This window comes from Globicephala melas, chromosome 14, assembly GCF_963455315.2.
Source record: "Globicephala melas chromosome 14, mGloMel1.2, whole genome shotgun sequence".
NCBI classification, from domain to species: domain Eukaryota; kingdom Metazoa; phylum Chordata; class Mammalia; order Artiodactyla; family Delphinidae; genus Globicephala; species Globicephala melas.
In genome coordinates, this window is record NC_083327.1 from 81,343,815 (window position 1) to 81,370,081 (window position 26,267).

Genomic DNA, 26,267 nt, shown 5'->3' on the forward strand with positions numbered 1-26,267 from the left:
CATTCATCTGAAGGTGGTGTACCTTTCTTCTTTCCGCTCAGAAACTTGCCCAGGGAGAGTCCAAAGTTACAGAATTTCTAGATCGGGGAGCCTAAGCCAACCTCTGGCTGATTTCTGGGAGCTCACGAGTAGTGTGAGTGGGACGGGAGAGGCCCTCTCCCCCGCCTCCACGCCCCCCTCCCCAGCCCGGGCAGTTCTTCAGGCCTGATTGACGCCACCGGCTTACCAGCCGCTCCTACACGTCGACCTGAAATCCAGAGGCTGGAGGAGCCCAGGCCTGCCCGTGCCTCCCGGGTGCTCGGGGAGACCCACCACCTCTGCACGCAGGTAAGACACCGGCCAACAGAGGCCGCCGCATCACACCTGGACCCCAAGAAACGACCCCTTCCTCGTCGCCTGTTTATCCGCTGCCAGACCCGCCTCCGGCGGCGGAGGCGGCCGAAGGTCCCCGAGGGAAGCATGGGGTTGGCGGGGTGAGGGACGGGCAGAGTTTCAAGGAAGGTGCGCACTAGCCTGGGCACCATCCTTCAGTACACGCCTCTTCCGTGCCTTCAGCGCGTCTAGCGCTGCGCTGAGCGCCGAGCGGACGAGAGGAGACTCCCCGCCCTCCGCGAGTTTCCCACGTGACCGGGTGGGGGCGGTGCGCGTCCGCCAGTCGGCCTGTGAGGCAGCGCGGCCAGGCCGTCCCGGAGCGGAGGGACACGCCCTCGGCTGGAGGAGTGAGGCCACGCTTCCCGGGGAAGTGACATCGACCCTAGGTGACAGGCAGGAGGGGTGAGAAGCAGGAGAAGTGTGTTCTGAGCAGAAAGAATGAATGTGCGAAATCGCAGAGGCGAGGGTTCCATCCAGGCGACTGAAAGTCGTTCAGGCTGAAATCGGAAATGATGGAGAAGAGACCGAATCCCATCGACACTGCGGCGAGAACGGCAGGGACCCTTGAAGGGTTTTAAAATGGAAGAGTGGCCTCATCCTTCTGCCTGAAGTGTGGTGAGGGGATCATAAGAAGCCTGGAGGAAGGAGGTGAGAGATGAGAGGTGTCTGAAAGGAGGCAATGGGGACAGAAAACAGGACTGGATTAGGGAGATGGTTAGAAAGGAGAGTTGACAGGATTTTGTGACTGAATCTGGTGAGTGAAATCAAGGCTGGGGCCGGCATTTATGTCTTGGGTATATGATAGAGAGCGGTATCTTCATTGAGGAGGAAAGAGTAAGATGAGTTTGCTTGGAGACATGTTATGTTTGGGAACTTGTGAAAGTCCCCAGGTGCCCAGAAGGCAATTGGATATTTGGGTCTAGAGCAGGCGTTGGCAAACTGTAGCCCATCAGGCAGCCTCCTGGTTTTGTAAATAAACTTATATTGGCACACAGCCTGGCCTGTTCATTTACTGCTGGCTACGGCTGCATGTGCATGAAAATGAGCAGTTGAGTAGATGTGACTGAGGTTGTATGTTGGCCAGCAAGCCCATAAAATATTTACTACCTGGCTTTTTGCAGGAAATGCTTGCCGATTCCTGGTCTAGGGCCCAGGGAAGAGGTTTGGGCTGGAGATGTAGAATCAGGTACATAACGCTGAAACAAGGGACGTGGATGAGGTCACCCTGAGAGGAGAAAAGAAGACCTGAGATGGAACAAGGGAAGTCTTTTTTTCTTCTTCTTTTCTCTCAGTGTTGTGTTAGTTTCTGGTGTACAGCAAAGTGATTCAATTATATATATAATATATATATATTCTTCATATTCTTTTCCATTATAATTTATTACAAGACTTTTTTTTAAGGTTTTTTAAAATTTATTTTATTTTTTTGGCCTTGCCGCACAGCATGTGAGATCTTAGCTCCCCGACCAGGGATTGAACTCACGGCCCCTGCATTGGAAGCGCAGTCTTAACCACTGGACCGCCAGGGAAGTCCCACAAAATATTGAATATAGTTCCCTGTGCTATACAGTATGACCTTGTTGTTTATCTGTTTTATATATAGTAGTGTTTATCTGTTAGTCCTAAACTCCTAATTTATTCCTCTCCCCCTTTCCCCTTTGGAAACCATAAGTTTGTTTTCTGTGTGTGAGTCTGTTTCTATTTTGTAAATAAGTTCATTTGTATCATATTTTAGATTCCACATGCAAGTGGTATCATATGACATTTGTCTTTCTTATTCTGACTTACTTCACTTAGTATGATAAATCTCTAGGCCCATCCATGTTGCTGCAGATGGCATTATTTCATCATTTTTTATGCCTTTTATATATAGATATAAAATATTATATATATATATATATATATACACACACACACATATATTACATCTTCTTTATCCATTCCTTAGTCAATGGACGTTTAGGTTGCTTCCACATCTTGGCTATTGTAAATACTGCTGCAGTGAACACTGGGATGCATGTATCTTTTCGAAGTATAGTTTTCTCTGGATATATGCCCAAGACTGGGATTGGTGGATCTATCTTTAGTTTTTTAAGGAAACTCCATACTGTTCTCCATAGTGGCTTTACCAATTTACATTCTCACCAACAGTGTACGAGGGTTCCCTTTTCTCCACACCCTCTCCAGGATTTATTGTTTGTAGACTTTTTGATGATGGCCATTCTGACCGGTGTGAGGTGACACCTCATTGTAGTTTTTTTTTAACATCTTCATTGGAGTATAATTGCTTTACAAGGGTGTGTTAGTTTCTGCTTTATAACAAAGTGAATCAGCTATACATATACATATATCCCCATATCTCCTCCCTCTTGCGTCTCCCTCCCACCCCTCTGGGTCATCACAAAGCACCGAGCTGGTCTCCCTGTGCTATGCGGCTGCTTCCCACTAGCTACCTGTTTTACATTTGGTAGTGTATATATGTCCATGCCACTCTCTCACTTCCTCCCAGCTTACCCTTCCCCTTCCCCGTGTCCTCAAGTCCATTCTCCACATCTGTGTCTTTATTCCTGTCCTGCCCCTAGGTTCTTCAATTTTTTTTATTTTTAGATTCCATATATATGTATTAGCATAGGGTATTTGTTTTTCTCTTTCTGACTTACTTCACTCTGTATGACAGACTCTAGGTCCATCCACCTCACTACAAGTAACTCAATGTGCTTTTCTAAGAATTTGTCCATTTCTTCCAGGTTGTCCGTTTTATTGGCATATAGTTGCTGTAGTAATCTCTCATGATCCTGTGTATTTCTGCAGTGTCAGTTGTTACTTCTCCTTTTTCATTTCTAATTCTATTGATTTGAGTCTTCTCCCTTTTTTTCTTGATATGTCTGGCTAATGGTTTATCAATTTTGTTTATCTTCTCAAAGAACCAGCTTTCAGTTTTATTGATCTTTGCTATCCTTTCCTTCATTTCTTTTTCATTTATTTCTGATCTGATCTTTATAATTTCTTTCCTTCTGCTAACTTTGGGGGTTTTTTGTTCTTCTTTCTCTAATTGCTTTAGGTGTAAGGTTAGGTTGTTTATTTGAGATGTTTCTTGTTTCTTGAGGTAGGATTGTATTGCTATAAACTTCCCTGTTAGAACTGCTTTTGCTGCATCCCATAGGTTTTGGGTCATTGTGTTTTCATTGTCATTTGTTTCTAGGCATTTTTTGATTTCCTCTTTGATTTCTTCAGTGATCTCTCAAAACTACTCAAAACTACATTTTGAGTTTAATCTCAAAATGTAGTTTGATCTCTTGGTTATTAAGTAGTGTATTGTTTACCTCCATGTGTTTGTATTTTTTACAGATTTTTTCCTGTGATTGATATCTAGTCTCATAGCCTGTGGTCCAAAAAGATACTTGATATGATTTCAATTTTCTTAAATTCACCAAGGCTTGATTTGTGACCCAAGATATGATCTCTCCTGGAGAATGTTCCATGAACACTTGAGAAGAAAGTGTATTCTGTTGTTTTTGCATGGAATGTCCTATAAACATCAATTAAGTCCATCTTGTTTAATGTATCATTTAAAGCTTGCGTTTCCTTATTTATTTTCATTTTGAATGATCTGTCCGTTGGTGAAAGTGGGATGTTAAAGTTCCCTACTATTATTCTGTTACTGTCGATTCCCTTTTATGGCTGTTAGCATTCGCCTTATGTATTGAGGTGCTCTTGTGTTGGGTGTATAAATATTTACAATTGTTATATCTTCTCCTTGGATTGATCCCTTGATCATTATGTAGCGTCCTTCTTTGTCTCTTGTAACAGCCTTTATTTTAAAGTCTATTTTGTCTGATATGAGAATTGCTACTCCAGCTTTCTTTTGACTTCCATTTGCATGGAATATCTTTTTCCATCCCCTCACTTTCTGTCTGTATGTGTCCCTAGATCTGAAGTGGGTCTCTTGTAGACAGCATATATACAGGTCGTGTTTTTGTATCCATTCAGCCAGTCTGTGTCTTTTGGTTGGAGCATTTAATCCATTTACACTTAAGATAGTTATCGATATGTATGTTCCTATTACCATTTTCTTAATTGTTCTGGGTTTGTTATTGTAGGTCTTTTCCTTCTCTTGTGTTTCCTGCCTAGAGAAGTTCCTTTAGCATTTGTTGTAAAACTGGTTTGGTGGTGCTGAATTCTCTTAGCTTTTGCTTGTCTATAAAGGTTTTCATTTCTCTGTCGAATTTGAATCAGATCCTTGCTGGGTAGAGTACTCTTGGTTGTAGGTTTTTCCCTTTCATCACTTTAAATATGTCCTGTTATTCTCTTCTGGCTTGCAGAGTTTCTGCTGAAAGATCAGCTGTTAACATTATGGGGATTCCTTTGTATGTTATTTGTTGTTTTTCCCTTGCTGCTTTTAATATTTTTTCTTTGTACTTAATTTTTGATAGTTTGATTAATATGTGTCTTGTCATGTTTCTCCTTGGATTTATCCTGTATGGAACTCTCTGTGCTTCCTGGACTTGATTGACTATTTCCTTTCCCATATTAGGGACATTTTCAACTATAATCTCTTCTAATATTTTCTCAGTCCTTTTCTTTTTCTCTTCTTCTTCTGGGACCCCTATAATTCAAATGTTGGTGAGTTTAATGTTGTCCCAGAGGTCTCTGAGACTGTCCTCAATTCTTTTCATTCTTTTTCCTTTATTCTGCTCTGCAGTAGTTATTTCCAGTATTTTATCTTCCAGGTCACTTATGTGTCCTTCTTCTCAGTTATTCTGCTACTGATTCCTTCTAGAGATTTAAAATTTCATTTATTGTGTTGTTCATCATTGTTTGTTTGCTCTTTAGTTCTTCTAGGTCCTTGTTAAACGTTTCTTGTATTTTCTCCATTCTATTTCCAAGATTTTGGATCATCTTTACTATCATTACTCTGAATTCTTTTTCAGGTAGGCTGCCTATTTCCTCTGCATTTGTTTGGTCTGGTGGGTTTTTACCTTGCTCCTTCATCTGCTGTGTGTTTCTCTGTCATCTTATTTTGCTTATCTTACTGTGTTTGAGGTCTCCTTTTTGCAGGCTGCAGGTTCGTAGTTCCCGTTGTTTTTGGTGTCTGCCCCCAGTGGCTAAGGTTGGTTCAGTGGGTTGTGTAGGCTTCCTGGTGGAGGGGACTGGTGCCTGTGTTCTGGTGGATGAGGCTGGATCTTGTCTTTCTGGTGGGCTGGACCATGTCCAGTGGTGGATTTTGGGGTGTCTGTGACCTTATTATGATTTTAGGCAGCCCCTCTGCTAATGGGTGGGGTTGTGTTCCTGTCTTGCTAGTTGTTTGGCATAGGGTGTCCAGCACTGTAGCTTGCTGGTCGTTGAGTGGAGCTGGGTCTTAGCGTTGAGATGGAGATCTCTGGGAGAGCTTTTGCCATTTGATATTATGTGGAGCCGGGAGGTCTCTGGTGGACCGATGTCCTAACTTGGCTCTCCCACCTCAGAGGCACAGGCCTGACACCTGGCTGGAGCACCAAGACCCTGTCAGCCCCACGGCTTTCGGGAAGTCTAAGGTTTTCTGCCAGTGTTCAGTAGGTGTTCTGTAGGAGTTGTTCCACATGTAGATGTATTTCTGATGTATTTGGGGAGAGGAAGGTGATCTCCACGTCTTACTCCTCTGCCATCTTGAAGGTCTCGCCCTCTCATTGTAGTTTTGATTTGCATTCCCCTAATAATTATCTATGTTGAGCATCTTTTCATGTGCCTATTGGCCATCTGTGTGTCTTATTTGGTCTATTTAGGTCTTTGTCTATTTAGGTCTTCTGCCCATTTTTGATTGGGTTGGTTGTTTTTTTGTTATTGAGTTTTATAAGCTGCTTGTATATTTTGGAAATTAAGCCCTTGTCAGTCGCATCGTTTGCAAATATTTTCTCCCAGTCTGTAGGTTGTCTTTTCATTTTGCTTATGGTTTCCTTTGCTATGCAAACGCTTTTACATTTAATTAGGTTTAGGTTTAATTAGGTCCCATTTGTTTATTTTGAGTTTATTTCTTTTGCCTTGGAAGACTGACCTAAGAAAACATTGCTACGACTTATGTCGGAGAAACTTTTGCCAATTTCCTCCTCTAGGAGTTTTATGGTGTCATGTCTTCTATTTAAGTCTTTAAGCCATTTTGAGTTTATTTTTGCATAGCATGTGAGGGAGTGTTCAAGGGAAGTCTTTTGAGGTGACGAACAGTTAGCTGGAGGGGACTGCCAGTAGGGGTTCAAAGAAGCCAAGGAAAGTGAGACTTTTTTTGAAGGTGGGAGTGGTCAGCAGTGCCCAAATGCTTCTGAGAATTCAAGTGAGATGTACCTGTGTGTCCCAGCAGGTGAGAACAAATGAGGTCACAACACCTTGCTCAGCCAAATCTCAATGGCCCAGGCTCCTCACAATGTCTACTCTGCCCACCACTCCCACCAAATATATATGAAACCCAGGAAAATAGCATATTTTATTCAACAAATTCCTGACCCACCTCTGTAATACTTTTGCCCCAACATATCTGGCTGTGTGTTTTTTGATTGAATCTCCACATAACAATGATTTTGTAACGTCATGTTCTATGTGAGAAGAGAAAAATAATTCTTTCTCTACCATTTTCTCATTGGTAGATTTAAAAACTTTCAGCTTCATATCTTATTATTGATCATGAAAGACAGCTTGTAAGGACTGTTGTCAAACTTAGGGAAGCTTCCATCAAACTACTATTATGTATGAGCTGTAAGATTTGGAATACTTCCCAAGACTCTCTTCTAGCTTGGTACATTTCACATCCACATATTGCATCACATTATCCTGATTCAGTCCATGGTCCTGCCCATTCCTGTCAGGTCAGTCAGCACGGTGGATATTAGGAATGTTCTGGAAGCCATTTTGCACTGGGACGGCCAGCAGTAACTCACACGGGAATGAATCCATGCCCCATAAATGCATCCCACCGAACCCAAACTCAATTCACCTTTAGCTGAATCCCCAAAATGCCCACGCCCACTCCAGTGCCGTTTAACCTAAAGAGATGGAGGGAAGGTCAGTGTGGAAAGAAACAGAGGTTTTAGCCAATTTTGTCTAAAATATTTTATTTTGCAAATTTTACAAAAGCATACGACCACATGAATACATTGCTAGTGTACCCGAAAGTGGCGTCTGGCTGCTGGCCGCTCCAGAGCCAGTAAGGAGGCCAGGTTAGTGGAAAGGAAAGTCTGCTTTGTTTTGGATGCTTGCAACCAGGGGGAAGGGCAGGTGCCTGTCCAAAGGCCAACTCTGCCGCCCTCACCCCAGCCCCCCACCGACAATTGGTGGGCAAGAGCTTTTATAGGCAGAAGGAGGGGGCCACCTGCAGAAACAGCACAGTCAGCTCTGACGTCATCTTGAAATGAATCATCAGGTGGTCTGATCAGCGTCATCTTGATTGTTTTAAGTACAGTTAATCTTCAGTTCCAGGGTCGGTTTCTTCCCATTTCCTTGAGGCCAGTTTTCGGAACTGTGGCAGCTCATGTCACAGCTACAGTCTGGTCATCATGTAGTTAACTTCTTCCACCTGGTGGGTTTCAGTATCTACAAGACAGCTCACAGGATGTGGCTCAGAATATTATCTGTAGCCCTTGAGGAGGAACTGAGGTCCTTGACTCTGCTCAATGACTAAACTATTATTATTTGGTCTCCTTTGACTGTTTTCCTTTGTTTCTGCATTTTCTCATTCCTCTGATTAAACTTATTCTTTGGCTAAAGTTTTCCCACAGACAAAAGGCAGGCGGAGCACATGGGGGGCATAGACCATAGGGTCCTGCTCTGTTTCACTAAGACCCTTCCAGAGCCTCAGAAGGGCTGTTGAAGTGTCTCTTGCCGTGGAATGAATCACCGCAGAACACGGTGACTTAAAATAAGAATAATCATTTCATCATCTCACAAGATTCTGGAGATTGACTGGGCTCAGCCAGGCGGCTCTCTCACTCGGGGTCCCTGGGAGGTCGAGTTCAGATGGTGACTGGGTCTGGGATCATCTCGAAGGGTTCCTCACTCACGTGTCTCAGGGTGGATACTGCCTGTCGCTGGGACCTCAGGTCGCATGTGGGCTAGAGCACCTGTGGCCTCTTCGTGGATCCTGGGCTTTCTGGAAGTGTAGCAGCTGGGTTCCTATCTCCTTTATGACCAAGCCTGGAAAGTCACAAGCATCACCCCCACCATAATCACAGGCTTGCTCAGACCTCCAGGGAGGACACATAGACCCCACCTTTCAGTGGGAGGAGTGTGACCTCACACTGTGGGAAGATCATGTGTGATGGGCGGTCCTGTTGCTGCCATCGTGGAAAACACCGTCTGCCACGGGGCCCGTGGAAGGGTGGAGCCCTGCCACTTAAGCTTTAGTCATTTCTCTGTATCTCGATCTATTCACATGTGTTCCCTAATTCAGCCTTTTCTATAGCTTCTCAACAGTGCTTCCCTAAAAACCTCTTCCTTCTCCTACCTTAGCACAGATCAAATCCTTGGAGTTTGCCCAAGCAGCTTCAAGCACGTCAGCTTCTGCTGAAGGTCAAGCCAGAGATTCGTCTTCCTCCACCACCTCTGCTAGTGGTGTCAGAACTCTCCGACATCACTGTGTCTTTGCTAGGTAAAGGGACTTGTTTACTCTGGGTGGCCCCCTCACCCAATAAGCTCCAATCTGTCCTTGTACTCAGAAAGGGCAGCTTTTGTTAAGTGGGAGGATATCCTCCCCATTATGTTCAATCAGGGCTATAACAACACAAAGTTGCTTGGGGGTCCAAACTGTTGCAATCTTGAATTGTCATAGTCACGCAATCCTTCTTCCACAAAGCATACAGAAGTGTGCTTTTTGCACAGTGGCGTCAGGGTCGGTATGGATTTCTCGAATTAGCCCCATATTCTGTCTCAAACCAGTAGTCCGTCCCACCTGACGTCATGGTGTTGGGTAGACCTCTGTGTGTAAGGGCCTTTTCCCCTTAACTGTACGTTTTGTCTCAGGAAGTCTGGGTGGTTTCCCACAAGTCGTTCACCCCTTTATATCCCCGTGCTTCGACAGGCATTAGAGTGTCAGCATCCTCTGTACCCAGGTCAGTGAGGGGAGGTGGAGGGTTCTCCCAACTTCGTAGCAGTGTCCAACCCAGACAGAGCATCCGTTGGGGGACACCTGAACTCTGTTCATCAGCCTGTCTGAGCTCCCTTTCTACTCAACCAAAATGTCACTGTACAAAGATAAAGACTGAAAATGTTCCTTGACCGTAGCAGCAAGGGGGTCAGCAGCATGGAGGGAGAAGAGAGGCCACAGCTGCAAAGCACCTGCTGATAGATGGCAGGGGCGGGGGGGAAGGGGACCCGGAGGCAAGCGCCTCTCAGGGAGGAGAGCCCTGATCCAGCAGCGGGAAGCTTGCTGTCCCCCAGGCAGGAAGCCGAGGGAGTTTCCTTCAGGGTCTGTTTCCTCCCCAGAGCAGAAGGTGTGTTCATCTTCAGAGCATGGCCGGGGGCGGGTTGGGATACTGGAGATGGAGGAAGTAGGGCAGTCTAGAACCAGCGCCCGAGGAGATTCACAGAGGGATGGAACGGAACACCAGGGGCTGGCTGCCCAGAGGTGCGGTCTGGACCCTGGAGCCTGGCGGCCCCTCCAGCCTCTCAGGAGGATGAGCTGGGACCTGGTTTGATCAAGTTCTCGTGGGTGCCCAATCCCAGTGCACAGGCCAATTATTTGGCTTCCAGCACCTTCACCCCTGCTGGAAACATCGCCTGTCTCTGATGGTTGGAGGGACACTGGCCCCACCTGGCTATGTATTGAATGCCTGGGCTGCTCTGGCTAAATCCGAGTGGAGAGGGTGGCGGGAGCTCAGAGGAGAGAGGGACAGTGAACTTGGCTTTGTATGTTTGGCAGGAGTCGCAGTGCTGAGAGACAGTGATTCCGTTTGCTAATGACTGTGTTTTAAGAATATGATATTTGGCTTTGTCACCAAGAATTCAGTTCACCTGCCTGGCGCTTGGAGACATCTGAGTTTGCAACCCCTGACTGGACCAAAAGAAGCAGGTGAGGAGGGGCTTCCCTGGTGGCTCAGTGGTTAAGAATCCGCCTGCCAATGCAGGGGACACGGGTTCGAGCCCTGGTCCGGGAAGATCCCACATGCCGCGGAGCAACTAAGCCCATGGGCCACAACTACTGAGCCTGCACTCTAGAGCCCGCGAGCCACAGCTACTGAAGCCCACGCGCCTAGAGCCCGTGCTTCGCAACAAGAGAAGCCACCGCATTAAGAAGCCTACGCACCTCGACAAAGAGTAGCCCCCACTCACCACAACTAGAGGAAGCCCGCGTGCAGCAACAAAGACCCAGTGCAGCCAAAAATAAATAAATAAAATAAATAAATGAAAAAAAAAGAGAAGCAAAGTGAGGAGCTTTGGGGGAGGAGAGATAAAAGTGGAAAATTAGGGGCTTCCCTGGTGGCGCAGTGGTTAAGAATCCACCTACCAATGCAGAGGACACGGGTTCAAGCCCTGGTCTGGGAAGATCCCACATGCCACGGAGCAGCTAAGCTTGTGCACCACAACTACTGAGCCTGCGCTCTAGAGCCCGCGAGCCACAACTACTGAGCCCGTGTGCCACAACTAGTGAAGCCCGTGAGCCACAACTACTGAAGCCCGCACACCTAGAGCCCGTGCTCCGCAACAAGAGAAGACACCGCAAGGAAGAGTAGCCCCTGCTCGCCACAACTAGAGAAAGCCCTCACGCGGCAACGAAGACCCAATGCAGCCAAAAATAAATTTATTTAAAAAAAGTGGAAAATCAGATTGGGGCCAGATGACTGGGGGCTGCGGGGAGAGGGTTGATTGCTTCTTAAATATGCAATTAATTTTGTGGATTTTAACTTAAAAAGCATGACAGCAAGGGGGTCAGCAGCATGGAGGGAGAAGAGAGGCCACTGAAGGCAGAGTGTACCACAGACTCAGGGAGCTCCAGGCTCCTTGAGAAAGAAAAGGCTGCCATTTGTGGAGAAGAGGAGGTTTTCCTTTTCTAGGGTCATTTGACTTCCATGGCAGCAGAAAGTAATCCCCTGGATTTTACAAAACCCTCTTCTGAATCATTCCCACCTGGTTTCCTGAGTCCCCTGAGAGTGGCCAAAGGGAGAAAGATATCTGCTAAGTTGAGATTCCAGTTCAGTGAGTTGGATGGATAGAGTTCTAAAAGGCTACATAGGCAAGGGTTAGCCAAGCTATACCTCACTGCAAGCCTCCTGCCGGGTTCTCTACCTCAGTTCCTTTCAGAATCCTCCCCCATCGCCCAAGGAGTGATGGATTATTATAAACATTGTTCAGTCTTATTTGACCTACTTTACAAAACCAAGTTCCACCATCTGAATAACTATGGAAGCTAAAGGGTTACTGCATTTAGTTCCTCAAGATGCCTTTCCACCTACCCAGGCCAAAATGAGCAGGAATCCCATGGAAAGTCCTGGGGGACCCTTCTTTGGAAATTACTGCTTGTCAGACACTGCAGGAGAGACACTCTGCCTGAAACAAAGAGCTGCCGACTGCACACCTTCGTCGGAAGGAATCACAGGGTTCAGACGTGGGCGGGAGGTTCACTAAGAACCTGCCGATAAGCAAATGAGTGGAAAAGTGAAATAAGGTAAAGACATTATTAGCTCAGGGGCAGTTTTTGACTTCCAACTACCATATTTTGCAGGCTTGTCCACTCTGTGCCGGGCACAAACAGCATGATGAGTGAAGTACAGTAAAACTCCGTATCATGCTATATAACCAGCAGCTTTGTCTCCGTTATCGTTACCATCTTATATATCAGGAAATTGGAACTCGCCTGCCCAAAGTTATGCCAATGGAAAGGATCCCAAGTATCTGAGTCCCAAGTGACGGCTTTTAACTACTGCCTTGCAGATTTCTTCTGGGGAGAAGGAATAGCGACAACAACAAAAATATCAGCTACACTTGATTGGAAATGGCTGCGTATGAGGCCCTGTCCTTAGGACTTTACGTACTCCTCCTCATGACCCTAAGGGGGAGCTACTGTTATCATCATTCACATTTTACTGATGTGAGAAAGGAGGAGAGGTTCCACAACTGGCCAAGCGTCACACAATTATGAGGCCGGATGGGGCAGGGATTGACGGGGCATCCAATGCCAGGGTCAGGCCCTTCAGCTTCCTATCATTGCCATAGTCATCAACTGCAGCACTCAGAATGAGTATTTATTGAGCACCTACTGCAATTGCAGAACTGTTATCACCCTGGAAGCCCCAACAATGAGGCAAGGGCAAGCACTGGTAGAAAGAGCAAAATTCAAACCAGAGTCCAGAGCCTGAAGTGTGCTGCCTGGACGGGCACGAGCGGGATGCTCACCCTTGGACCGCTGTCCAGGGGCTCTCTGCCTGGGTTTGCACATTTCAGGGTCTTGCATCGAGCCTGCCGCTGAATTGTGCAGAGTTCTGCTCGCTTTCTGTTTTTAGGATGAACGTCACCAAGCAGAGGTTAAACACCAGGACATTGTATTGCCCATTGTATGTCCCCAAACCTGCAGAGGGTGTGTTGGTGCTCAAGTAGATGAAATTGAGTGAAACCTCCCCTTTTTGGTCTCTCTCTTTATTGATTGTTCATCCATAAACGCCTTTAAGGGCATCAGCTTTCCATGCAGTCAACAACAGGCAAAGAATCAGGACATCCACCGCTTTCTTCTCCTAAGAAAACTTTTCACAAAGAAGCCTCATTCTGCAGAGGCTTGCTCCTTTGTAGAGATGGGCAAACTGTAGGAGATAAAGTAGATTATGTTACATGCTTAATGTGGAAAGTGGGCTTCATGCAAGAGCTTGGAGTTTCCAGCAACGCTGAAACTGCCTCCCCTTGGGCGATCCCAGCGCCTCAAAGCAATAGCTCTGACGCAGTTAAGACTTCACTAACCCGCAGAAGCGCAAACAACCTTTATTTTCAGCCATGCCTTTGAAGCGCTAGGCTTGGCGGAGAACTTAGGAGCCAGTTAAATAGAAGCGGATACCGATAGCGGCCGGCAGGGGGCAGCAGACCCCAGCCTTTTCTGCCGCGGAGGTTGAGCGCCCGCGCCCCCAGGAGGGAATCCCCAGGTCACCAAACCTGTCGCAGGTTTTTATCCTCAGTGACTCCACCAGCAGATGGGTTCATTCTCTTCCGAGGCTGCAGGCTCGGGCTGCAAGTGAGAGAAGAATTCCAAGGCAGGGGCGGGAGCTGGTGAGGGCACGTGGCCAATTCCCGTGGATGATTTCTGCCTCGGATAGGAAAACTGGAGATGCTGGCCAAGGCGGCAGCTGCCTGCATTCCGGCAAAGTCACCGGGCGGCGGCGGCCTCGCGGCCAGGGCCCGGGCGGCGGGAGCCAGGACCCGTCCGGGGGAAGGATGCGCAGGCGGGGAGCAAAGGTAGGGAACCTCTTCGCCTCGATGCTGGGCTGCGGTTTTCTGGCGCGTGGCCCGCCCGGTCCTGGAGTTTGGGGGTGGCGCGGTTGACAGTCTGTGTGGAAGAGGAGGGGTGGAATTTTCACTTTCCACGAGTGGTGATGCATAACCCTGGTGCTCCAGACACTGAACCTGGAATTTCGAAACTGGCCGGGGTAGGAGATGTTTCGGAGGAGGGCAGGCCCCTGCGTTTCCCTGTTTTAACATCTTTTTGCTGAGGGCATGTGAAGAGACTGGGACAGGCTAGGTTAAGAAGAGATGGTCGAAGAGCGTCTAATACCTGTATTTCTGAGCAGAGAAGTTCGGAGCCCCCTTAACATGCCCAGTGTGGCTTTGTCATCTTCCTTCTACAGATTTACCTTGTTTTATGCCGTAGCTGTGTTCCTAGAAAGCCATGCAAAACAATTTATTTTTTTTATTGACTCATTTAAAAGACAAGAAGTAGCTTATTGTAGGGTATATTGATCCTAGGTAAAAAGGGGATTTATATGTTCTTAACTAGGAGTATTCATGTGCTCTGTGTATGCTTCATGTTATGTAGAACTACAGGTGAGATGACCTTTTCAGAAGGTGATTTTCAGAGATGATTTTCAGAACTGTGGGTTGCTTCATAGTCATGGGTAGGTGGGTGGGAATGACTTCCTATTTTTCTCTTCAGTTCTCTCTTTCCTTATTTGCAGAATAAGGAATAAAGCAGAAACCTTTTTGTTTAGATCAGTTTGGCATTTATCCTCCACTCTTCTGAAGTTTAGGCTTCGATAAATTAATATGAGTACAGTAAAATTAGTACTCTAAAACTAGCTAACGTGCTTAATAATCAAAAAAATTCCAGTTTCTAAAAATTCTATTCCATTTAGTAGTTTGACCCATATGACATATATGTGTATGTGTGTGTAAGTAGATAGCTACCTTTGTAAGAAAAAGGTGTATTATACATTGTACTGAGTTTATATTTTTACTGCCCATCACTAAGACCTCCTTTAACTTAAAATAGTGGATTATATCGATCTGTGAAATAAGCAACAAGAACAAAAACAGTGTATGCTTTTGTACTTACATAAACAAAAAACTGAAAGTAACAATTTATGCTGCTGGACCAGCATTAAGTTGTTGTCAGCGATTGTCATAGTCAGTTAAAGTGCTGATAAGTGGAGAAGACCAGAACTGAATTCCCTGGAGGTCGGACCTTGGAAATTGCTCTTTTGAATTGATTACTGGTAGTTCGTCTTTCCTACAAAAGTAGAAAACAAGTATACAAAACCGGATTTAGGAAAGTGGATACTTAATCAGTCACAGCATCCTACTCCTAAAGGTGATCAACAAATGATTTCAGTGACTCTTGTGCTGGGCTGGTCATCACTCACTCCCTCTTCTAGATGACGGTCCTCCACATTTCTGCAGCCAGCACCCATGTTCCCAGACCCAGCATCGCTGGTGCTGTAGGACTTCCCGTGTCCCCCAGCAGCATCCCAAGAAAATGTGACACTTTAGAAAGGACCCTACTGTACCCTCTAGGTGTGGTCCAGAGAACTAAGACAGAGCCACTTAGAAAGGACCCTACTGTACCCTCTAGGTGTGGTCCAGAGAACTAAGAGCCCTGTGGGTCCATCATTATGCCTCCCTTGATCGGAATGCCTTATTCCTATTAATTCTGCAAACAGTCATTTGTTAAAAGACCCTTCATTTTAAACTAGCAGCTCATCTATCCTGCGTGTAAACTGCCCTGAAGCTGGCTCTCCCCTCCTCACCTGTGTAACTGACCATACAGTTCATCATACTGTGTTCATTTAAGAAATGGAACTATATGGGAAAAGGCAGATTGAACAAATACTGAAGCAATTTACCAACTTTCCCACAACTTGGAATTAACAACTGAACATTTCATCATTTTAACATTATTCTTAAAAAAAAAAAAAAAGATGAAATCCTCTCTATTCTCCCCAGCCCATAACCCAAGCCCGCACAGCACTATCATAACTTAGTAAGTACCCCTCCCGTCGATTTTGGCATTCTAAAATTTTTTTGACTTAATTTAGCTTTTTAAATCAACCTGCGCGTAGTTCAGAGAGTCAAAAAGTTCTGTGAAGTGCCTGCACTTCCCTCCCCAGAGGCCGCCACTCTGAACTCCTTAAACTGATTCTACGGTTCGCGGGCCTCTCACTGTTGTGGCCTCTCCCGTTGCGGAGCACAGGCTTCGGACGCGCAGGCTCAGCGGCCATGGCTCGCGGGCCCAGCCGCTCCGCGGCATGTGGGATCTTCCCGGACTGGGGCACGAACCCGTGTCCCCTGCATCGGCAGGCGGACTCTCAACCACTGCGCCACCAGGGAAGCCCGATTCTATTTTTATTTACCTTCAAATCTCTAAATAACATTCTGGTCCTGGTACTTCTTGATTTTATTCAGTTTTAATCGTTATCTATTGCCTTCCCACTCTGGAATATGAGGATTTAATTCTCTTTAGTGCACCTGTCAACATCACATCACATCACACACACACACACACACACACACACACACACACACACGCACACATCCTTTTCCTTTAGTTATGTAAATATTCAATGCTCATATTTTTAATGACTGTGAAATGCTATTTATAACTGAGTCATGTAGCATACTTTTACATTTTCCCCTAGAATTAATAATTGCCAATTTTGAAAGCATTTTATCTACTTCCACAAACTCCACTCCAAATTCTCTACCAGTTTTGCAGATCTTTTATGTATGTCCAAATCCATTAGGCAGTCTAGCAATTTTCTTAGCAATCTCTCCTCTGGAACCTTCTACCCTGCTCCAACCTGGGCTGGGTGGATGGGCAACAGGCCTGCTGCACAGTTGTCATGTGATCTCCATCTACTGTCATCCAGCAGGTCCCTCTGCCTCTTTGATATTTGATCCCCTGTTTCTTGAGTCCCACATCTTCCTCTTTTTAAAAAATGTATTACTTCCTCATTTTGCTGGAGCAAATCTTCTGGTATCATCCTTAGAAAAGATACATGGAACTTTTTAAAAATTGAGGTTAAATTCACATAACAAAATTAATCTTCTTAAAGTGAACAGTTCGTAATCATTTAGTACATTCCTAATGTTGCATAACCACGCCCTCTATCTAGTTGCAAGACATTTTCATTGCTCCCAAATTAAATACCATACCTATTTAGCAGTTACTTCCCATTTTCCCCTCCTCCAGCCTGGGGCAACCACTCAGCACAAAGTTTGCCAGGTTCAACCATGTAGTAGCCTATATCAATACTTCATTCCTTTTTATGACTGAATAATATTCCATTGTGTGTATAGGCCACAATGTTTATTCATTTATCCACTGATGAACACTTGGGTTGCTTCCATATTTTGACTGTTGTTAACAGTGCTGCTATGAACATTTGTGTACAAGTATTTGAGTACCTGTTGTCAATTCTTTAGGGAACATATCTAAGAGTGGAATTGCTGAGGCATGTGGTAATTCTTTTTTTTTTTAAATTAATTTATTTATTTTTATTTTCTGGCTGCATTGGGTCTTCATTGCTACGTGCGGGCTTTCTCTAGTTGCAGTGAGCGGGGGCTACTCTTCATTGCGGCGCATGGGCTTCTCATTGCGGTGGCTTCTCTTGTTGTGGAACACAGGCTCTAGGCACACAGGCTTCAGTAGTTGTGGCACTCGGGCTCAGTAGTTGTGGCTCACGGGCTCTAGAGCACAGGCTCAGTAGTTGTGGCGCACGGGCTTAGTTGCTCCGCGGCATGTGGGATCTTCCTGGAGCAGGGCTCGAACCCGTGTCCTCTGCATTGGCAGGTGGATTCTTAACCACTGCGCCACCAGGGAAGCCCAAGACATGGTAATTCTATATTTAACATTTTGAGGAACTGACAACTGTTTTCTGTGGCCGTTGAGCCATTTTATATTCCTACCGGCAATGAACAATAGTTCCAGTTTCTCCATATCCTTACTCACACTTGTTATTTTCCATTTTATTAAAGTATAGATATCTTAATGGGTGTGAAGTAGTATTTCATTGCAGTTTTGATCTGCATTTCTTTCATGACTAATGATGTAGAGCATCATTTCCTGTACTTGTGAGTCATTTGTGTATCTTCTTTGGAGAAATGTCTATTCAGATTCTGTGCCCATTTTAAAAATTAGGCTGTTTGTCTTCCTGTTGTTGAGACGTAAAAGCTCTTTATATATTCTGGATCCTAGACCTCTATCAGAGATATGATTTGCAAATATTTTCTCTCATTCTGTGGGTTGCTTTTTACTGTTGATTATGTCCTTTGATGCACAACAGTTTTTAATGTTGAATAAGTCCAATTTATCTATTTTTCTTATGTTGCTTGTGCTTTTAGTGTCATATCTAAGAATTCTTTGTCAAATTCAAGGTCATGAAGATTTACCCTTATGTTGTCTTCTAAAAGGTTTATGGCTTTAGGGCTTCTATTTAGCTTGTTCGTACATTTCGAGTTAATTTTCATGTATTGGGTGAGGTAGGAGTCCAACTTCATCTTTCTGCGTGTGGATATCCACCTGCCCCAGCACCATTTGTTGAAGAGACTGTTCTTCCTAATTGAATGGACTTGGCTCCCTCATTGAAAATCAGTTGACGCAAATAAATCTTTTAATATCTTCCCCGTCTGAAAATGTCTTAACTCTACTTTTGCACCTAATTGACAATTTGTCTGGGTAAAACATTCATCTTTCCCCAGAATTGTTTTCTAGTTCCCAGTGTTGCTGTTGAGATATTTGATATCATTCTCATTTTTTATGCTTCCCATGTAGCCTGTGTTTTCTCTCTGGTAATTTGTAGAATATTTTCTTTATCCCCAGTATTTGAATACTTTGTTAAAATGTCCATTCACATGGGTTTGTGTTTCGAGTGGGCCATTTCAACATACAAAGCCATGTCCTTCAGTTCTGAGAATTTTTCGTTGTCTTCGTTATACACACACATATGTGAATATTATTTTACTTTAAAATTGTTAGCAATATATAACACTGAAATGTTGTAATGTATGTGTGTGTGTATATATATATATATGAACAATTTATATGTGTGTACGTATTTTATGTACATATATATATACACACACATATTTTGACATTTTACCCCAGAAAATAAGGATATTCTTTTATATAACCATAATACCCTTCCAACATACTTTTGAAAACTAAAAGTAATTCCCTGTTACTTAATACCCTATCTATATTCTGATGTCCATAATTGTCCTCAAAATGATTTCTACAGTTGTTCCTAATTTTTAGAGCCAATCAATGATCACATGTTATATTTGATTGTTGTGTTTCTTAATATACACACACATGTACTTTTTCTTATTATTATTTAAATTTGATTTTCCTGATTAGCAGAGACTTGACATTCTTTCTTTTTTTTTTTTTATTTTTGGCGGCGTTGGGTCTTTGTCGCCACGCGGTGGCTTTCTGTAGTTGCGGCAGGTGGGCTTCTCATTGCAGTGGCTTCTCTTGTTGTGGAGCACAGGCTAGACACACGGGCTTCAGTAGTTGCAGCCTGCAGGCTCAGTAGTTGTGGCACATGGGCTTAGTTGCTCTGTGGCATGTGGGATCTTCCCGGACCGGGGCTCGAACCCGTGTTCTCTGCATTGGCAGGTGGATTCTTAACCACTGCACCACCAGGGAAGCCCTTGACATTATATCTGCTAGATTTCTTCTTAATAGTCTGTTGCAAACTTTTATATTCTGACTGGTTTGTAAAACTATTACCTATACCTTCCAATGTTGTTCCACTTCCGAGTCACTGATAAAAGCACTGAGTAGAGCTGAGCCAATGCTGGGGCCTTGTGACATGCCCCTAGAAACCAGTCTTAGAGTGGAAAGTGATCTATCCATCCAGAATTTTCAGATACAGAAACTTAACATGCTGTAATTTCACTTCATGTTTCTGTTTTTGCATAAGGCCAGCATGAGCACCTTTGTGAAATGACTTATTGGGAAACAGATATGTATTGTACCTGTAGCAGGCTTCTGGTCTACCTGCTAAATCCTCAGACTGAAATTGGAAATAATGGCTACCATTTATTGTGTGGCTGCCAAGCACGCTGTATGTTCATGTAATATCTCTAGAGCTCACAACGCCCGCTAAAATATTACCACAATTTTAGAGATGAGTAGAATGAATCTCAGAGAGACGAAGGAGCTAGTCTAGGTTACAGTTTTATCTGATCCCCAAATCTGTTCTCCGTCTGCTACTGCCCATTGCTCATCATGAATAGCTTGCCCTGACTTCTTCTGAGCAATCACCTGTTGCCTTCTAAATCCTCAGTAAGGCGTTTAGCAGCCTAATTCTTAATGCCATCATCATGAATAAACTGAATGATCAGAATTAGTGAATGGTTTCTACCTATCACCCCTTAGGGAAACGTTCTCCTGAAATCTACCTAGGCACCAGCTTCGCCCTGGATCTGAAATAATCGTCAATAAGAAAGAACGCAGAATCCTTAATAGTAGAGGTTCTGGGTTGTTGTGTTTTTTTAAAATTGTAAACAAAAGATTTTAATTGTCTTCCCAGCCAACACACACACACACACACACACACACACACACACGAAAATCATGGAGGCAAGGGAGAACCAACTATTACTTTTATGCATAGTTATCTGATAGTAAGAAAGAAAAAACAGAAAAAAACCCACATTAGGTATGAGTCTCTTTCATACTTTTCTTCACCTTTCACATTTTCTCCCCCTTTCAAGAAAATACAAAAATCGTTTTGTATAAGGAACACTGGCTGATAGGCTGAAATCTGTACCTTCATCTAGACGCCTCACTAGAAGGTGTCACCCCACTAGAGGGATGTCAAGACCTATCTCCCAGCTCCCAAACCGTCTCTGTACCTTTGGTGTCTTCCCATGGGACGTCACCCAAGAAAGCCATAGGAGCTCTTCCTTGACCCCTCTGGGGCTTCACTGGTTAGGACAGCTCTCTTCCTTGGTTCAGTCACGTAAGGAAAGAATTGATTACGTTGGAATACGTAAACATGCCAACTTCCAACTAAAAAAAAAAATTAATTAATCTTGGGAAATTTTGCCTTTTGAAAGCCATATTTATATTTACATTATAACTATTGGGCTGGCCAAAAAGTTCATTCAGCTAATGAATACATTGTTCAATGAAGCTCTTGGTGAAAACGAAAAAATGTGTCCCTTGTTTTTACTTAAAACCTAACGAACTTTTTGACCAACCCAATACTTTACATTAGAAATCAAAAGTCATTAGAAAAGTAAAGATTTTAATGCAAGGCAATAAAATATTGGTTATGTTTTCATGTAATCATGCAACAGATGTGTATGGATGGTGTACCAATGTCTTGGGCCTTGGGATGAAACAGAAATGGTTTCAAATAGGCAAGCATGGTCATTGCCCACCCCAAGCTTACAGGTAAGTGAGGGATACAGACGGAGACAGAGGCAGTTACACGCCTCTGTGATAAAGCCCATGATGGGGGAGCATAGGGGTTACAGGCGTCCCCAGGAGGTATTGAACCCGGAATTGGTGGAGGGTAGGGTGGTCGGGCGAGACTTACAGAGCCGTTGCTAGATTCCAGCTCTCTTGCTGAGATCTGGTCAAGGAAGAACGGTAGAGATGGTGGATTGAGGGCATGAGGATGGAAGAAATCGTCTTTTAGGCAGAGGAACGGGAACCCAACCAGAGCTCCTTAAGGGCCATCGTTGAAGCTGGGTGTTGCGGGTATGAGCGAAGCTGGGCTGAGCAGTGGGTCTCATGACTGAGAGAATCAGGGTACTCTGGGTTGAATGTCTGAAACCTGCCACCAAGGATTTTGGTAGCAATTCTATTAGAAAAGCCATGAAATTGTATCACTGAAATGGACCAAGCTTGTAGCCATTGAGCTCACTGCTTTATAATCAGCTCCTGAAGTTGAAAAATGACATCAACCTGAAAACAGTTAGTTCGCTGGGTAGGTGTCGACCCTCACTTTTCTTTCCCTTGGCTCCTTCGTTTGGTTTCGGGATCTAATCCATCTCTACTTATTTGTCATGTTGTATTAGTAAGCATCACTTTGCCCCCAGCCAATTAAAAGAGGATTTCTGAGGAGTGGACCCAGAGGCTACCCCATCCTTACGAAATCCTTTTTTCCCAGTTGTAATTTATATCCTCAGCTTCCAGCTCTCCTTCTGTTATGCCTCTTCTCTGCAGCAAAACTGAAAGACATTTTCATTAGAATTAGAAGGTGCAGCAAATTATACCAGTTTGTTTTCCCTTTTCCTGTTTCTTTATAAAATCTCCCGTTTGCTTTCCTGGAAGCCATTTATGAGCGATCGCTTTGTTCTGCTCGCCTAACACCCTTGCTTGTTTGTTCTATCATTATTTTATCATCATAGCTTGAGCTGTTCCTCTTGTGGATTGTTTATTGAGATATCATTTACACTGCTATTGTCTTCACTGGGCTACTTTTCCATGTGGCTTTTTAACAGTAGTTCTGTCAAGATTTTCTTCTTATGTGTGCTCAATACAGGCTTCTGTTTCTTTGTAGATTTTGGTTTTACAACCTCTATTTTAACACGTCTCCCCCCCACCCCGCCCCGCACCGTGTTATTAAAGGGAAGGTTTTGGTCATAAATAAAAGAGACTTTAGAATACAATTGACAATGATTTGGCTTCCCCCCATTTCAGTAAGAGAATTGAGGGCAGCAAATTCTCTGAAGATACATAGAAAATACCACTGGAGAACTGCTTCTATACTCCTGATTAAAGAGATTGGAGGCATTACTGCCATAAACTATTTGCTATTGACCACTTTGCCTGTTTGGGTCAATATAACTATCAATATGTTGGGAATGTCAGAATTTTCTGTGACCTTAAGTATGCATTTGAGCAACTATTAAAACTATATGTAATCTATCAGATGTCTCACAAATGAATTTCCCAAAGCAAAGGAAGAATTTTGACTGGTCTATGTTCAAACCATGTCTTACTCTGTAAAACCAACAGATCAAAGATTTCTTATACCTGGGTCAACATACCAATATCCAGGGGGAAGGTGACAATATTTATCAGTATTTCTAATATATGAATGTTATAGATCAAATAACAGGATATTTTAATTTTTTGTTCATGTCTTTAACAAAACCACTTCCCCTTTCATCACCAATTTTTTTTTCTAGTCAATAAGAGAGAGGAATCTATGTCACATGTTAGAACTACCTCAAAGCTTCATTTACATTCTTCTTAGGAATCTAGACATCTTAAAATTTCATATTATTCCCACTTTTTTACCTTAATGTGTAGGATAGTTATTGCCTAATAGTTATGGTATAAATAAGTACAGATTTAATTTTGTTTGCCGGATTGTGAAAATGATGAGTTAAATCTAAGAGATACACTTTTTTTGTGTGTGTGTGGTACGCAGGCCTCTCACTGTTGCGGCCTCTCCCGTTGCGGAGCACAGGCTCCGGACGCGCAGGCTCAGCGGACATGGCTCACGGGCCCAGTCGCTCCGCGGCACGTGGGATCCTCCCAGACGGGGGCTCAAACCCGTGTCCCCTGCATCGGCAGGTGGACCCTCAACCACTGTGCCACCAGGGAAGCCCTTAAGAGATACTTTTACAGTTGCTTCTAATGATGGTCTTCTGGCCAATTACATTATTATTAAGTTAATTTAATTTCCTTAATTTCAGGAAGGATGTTGATTCACAGATATAGGACTAAGTAAACTGGAAAGGCACACTTATGGGTCAATCACGGTCTATTCTATTTGTTAGGAATATAAGTAAAGTTTCTACTTATGCTGTCATTATACCTACAATGGCATGTCCATAAGCCCTCCATCTTTGCCCCTTAGTTATTTGTGTATTTTGTTTGAAAGAAATATACTAACAAAATAACATAAAATATTTATTTTTGTAATTTAATGATCTTGGCCAAGTAACTAACAGATAAGCTCATTATAGCTAAAATTATACTGAAAATATCTCTTCACTCACTCATCTCACGTACTGTTACTACAACACATATATTTACCTGGGTTTTTACCCCCTTTCCTTAAAACAAAAGGACCATCTCACCACACAGCAAAATCCTAGGTAGGTGGAAACAAAACAGCAAGGGAAGATCTAGAAATCAGTTAGATTCAAAAGAGCACAAGATAAGCAGTAATTGAAAAAGAACACATATTAAGGTTTCACAAAACATCTTTAACTGCTTTTATTCTAGATATGAAAGGTCAGATTCATTTTGCTTGATTATATTTTGTATACTTTTTGAAGTTTTGCATTTATTAAAAAACTGATTATTTACTATGCGTACAATTTCTTAAAAGCATTCCAACAAACATTTATATTTTAGGGTTTGTTGAAGAAATTTACCAAAGGCCTCTTTTTAAATTTAAAAAAAAATTTTTGAGCCCAAGTTACCATTTTCCGACCATGAAGTACCACACACAGGCAAGTGCACACAAACACATAAACACACAGCCTTAGTGTTATGGGCAGAAAGATTTTTCACCAAAGACCTAATTTTAGATGAGTTCTGCACCAAACTATACCGTTTCATTTTTTTAAAGTTAAGAGCAAAATTTCATTTTAAAATGTTTTTTGAGGGGCTTCCCTGGTGGCGCGGTGGTTGGGAGTCCGCCTGCCGATGCAGGGGACACGGGTTCGTGCCCCGGTCCGGGAAGATCCCACATGCCGCGGAGCGGCTGGGCCCGTGAGCCACGGCCGCTGAGCCTGCGCGTCCGGAGCCTGTGCTCCGCAACGGGAGAGGCCACGGCAGTGAGAGGCCCGCGTACCGCAAAAAAAAAAAAAAAAGGTGTTCAAGCCTTCTTGGGGATAATCCAGCTGTTTAGCTGAGCCCCCTCCTCACCCTTTTTTTTTTCAAGGTTACAGAAGTACAAAGTGTAGATTCAATTTGTTACTTAAAGGATGTACTTTGAGAAGACTGAAGTTACTTCTAGTTAGCAAGTTCTTTGCCATGCAGGTAACAATTTATCACAATTTGACAGGATACACTTTTTAAATTTGAGGTTGAGGAGGACTGTAGAAATAGCTCTGGGCAGAAAAGGATGGCTTGCGTGGAAGTATATAAGGTGTTGTGATGTGATATTTTACTCCACACCCATATTATAAATAAACACAACTGGAAAAAAAAATCCTCCAAACACTCGCTGTGCTAAAACTAAAGCGTGTGTGCTATATTAAGAAAAGGGGGATATATGTTTGCATTGGTAGGGATGGGCTGGTGGTTTTCATGACAAAATGCTTTCCTTGTCCCCCCCCCCGCCCACCAAAAAAAAGGCTACAAACTCTGTCATAGTGATTGTGTAGTTTGTAATTTGAAGTTCGGAGTTCAGATTCTATGTAGTTAGAGAAGTACAGTCAATTTTCATTTATAAACATTCTAGATTATGCATAGGTAGTTTGCTGTCTTTGGTAATCATTTATAAAATCTGGCTAACCTCTCTTTTCCCTCCCAACACCTACTGAGGCTTCTCTTCTTCCAAAGACCTCCTTAAATTTCCCATCAGTGTTTACAGAATAGTAACTAATTTTGAAGATAGGTCCATCTTTTAGGAGAAAGCATAGGTATTTGAAGGTAAATGCATGCCATTTTGGTAATCTGCTATTTTGAATGGTGACATCACCAGGCCGTGCCACCCACGGAACCCTGCCCAGGTGCTGGTCTCCTCCTCCTCAGACTATTCTAGAAACAAGTTAGGCTATGACTCAGGACTAGTGTTGTGGTATTTTGTAACACTTAAAATAATTCACCAGAGTATATAATGATTTTATATTTCTTTGGCAACAAAACAGTGTGGACCATTGTATTTTGAAAATACAGACAAGTTTAGATATTATTATTACCTGTCTTGCCAAAATCAGTAATCTTCAGGAAGCTTGAATCAGTTATTCCTTTTCAGGGAAAAGCAAAGCCCCGTCATTTCACTTCCGCATATAATAACTTTTGATTGCTGGGTTGAGAATTAGCCACATGTAAGATCTGCAATCACCATTCTTTCATTAAACAAACATGCATTGACGTCTTGCCGTGGATCAGGCCTGTGCAAGGTGCTAAGCTTGCACAGCTGAGCGAGGCCATCCTTGTCAGATGCTGGGGAGGGAAACAGCCATAGACACATGATTATAATTTAACGTGGGACATGTGACTTTTAGGATGTGCCCAGGGTACCAGGTGAACACGGAGAAGCAGCAGGTAGCTCGCGGGGTGACGGGAGGGGCACCAGGGAAGCTTCCCTGAGGTAGGATACCTGAATGGAGTCAGAGAGGAGGACCCTCAGCAAGGGGGGAGGGCGTGTGGCAGGGGGTGGCAGTCGCAGCAGAGACACATGAGTGACAACACAGATGCCTTAAAGAGCCTGCTGCCCTCATGGGAAGTATGAACGGGTGGCGTATGCAGTGAGGGACAGCAGGAGGCAAGGGAGGACGTTGGAGAAGTAGAGGCTGGGCCGACTCAGGGAGGCTTC

The 26,267-nt window shown here is 43.9% G+C and overlaps 1 protein-coding gene across 1 annotated transcript in view; it reads left to right on the forward strand.

Moving 5' to 3' along the window:
- Positions 1–712: 712 nt before the first annotated feature.
- MAP3K4 (mitogen-activated protein kinase kinase kinase 4) overlaps positions 713–26,267 on the forward strand; it is a 167,132-nt gene continuing 141,577 nt past the window's right edge. Inside the window, exons 1-2 of the mRNA XM_030852978.2 lie at positions 713–1,020; positions 1,494–1,558. The gene's annotated coding sequence lies outside the window, so the exon portion shown is untranslated. The remainder of the gene's footprint in view (positions 1,021–1,493; positions 1,559–26,267) is intronic.